Source organism: Otolemur garnettii, unplaced genomic scaffold, assembly GCF_000181295.1.
Source record: "Otolemur garnettii isolate 467f Iridium unplaced genomic scaffold, OtoGar3 scaffold00104, whole genome shotgun sequence".
Taxonomy (NCBI): domain Eukaryota; kingdom Metazoa; phylum Chordata; class Mammalia; order Primates; family Galagidae; genus Otolemur; species Otolemur garnettii.
In genome coordinates, this window is record NW_003852499.1 from 2146712 (window position 1) to 2147868 (window position 1157).

Here is a 1157-nt window from a genome sequence, read left to right on the forward strand (position 1 = left end):
ACTCATCCCCAGGGCCAGGCCCACTGCATATGAAGATGAGCTAATGTGATTAAACTTGCTGATAGTTCACTGGCACAGATATACTCCCATTGTCATCCTTCCCAAATAGCAAAGGTGTACATTATGGGGTCTTCAGGAGGCACTGCCTTAACCCCAAAACAGATCTATATAAAGGAGCTGTGATAGAATGTGGCTTGAGAGAGGCATGAAGGGATGGAATCTCAGGTATTTGGTACAGGTAGGGGAAGTATTTGGGGGCCAGCAGGTCTTTATGACACCTTTGCATCACACCAAGAGGGTAGCTGCCTACCTATTACCTGTGTTTAGGAGGCCTCCATGACAAGAAGGGGACGTCTGCCAGATTATATCTCCTGTATAGAGGATAAGCCCTGAGGGGAGATAGAGACAGAGATTTAGGGGACCACCTCTGGCCACCCAGTGGCATGAGAACCAAGTTCCATGGGTTTGTTGGACCTCATTGGCTCTTGCTGCCCCGCCACCCCCAGTGCATACCCCACCAGCACACAGACCTTTCTTTCTTTCTTTTTTATTGTTTTTTTTTTTGAGACAGAGCCTCAAGCTGTCCCCCTGGGTATAGTGCTGTGGCATCACAGCTCACAGCAACATCCAACTCCTGGGCTCAAGTGAGTTTCCTGCCTCAGCCTCCCAAGTAGTTGGGACCACAAGCGCCCGCCACAATGCCGGGCTATTTTTTTGGTTGCAGCCGTCATTGTTGTCTTGGTGGGCCCGGGCTGGAGTCGAACTGCCACCTTAGGTGTATGTGGTTGGCGCCTTAGCCACTTGAGCCACAGGTGCCGAGCCACACAGACCTTTCTTGTCCAGCTGTTGAAAAATAGCTCAGGCATAGCAGACAGCAGAAAGGGTGGGGGCTGAAGCCAGTGCACACTAAGTTCAAGTGAGACCAAGGAGGCCGACTGTCTCCAGAAGACGTTTTGTCATTATTTTTCTTTTTCTCTTTACTTTCTTTCTTTCTTTCTTTTTTTTCTGAGACCAAGTCTCACTATGTTGCCCTCAGTAGAGTGCTGCAGCATCACAACTCATGGCAAAACTCTTAGGCTTAAAAGATTCTCTTGCCTTGGCCTCCCAAGTTGCTGGGACTACAGGCACCCACCACAATGCCTGCCTATTTTTTTGTT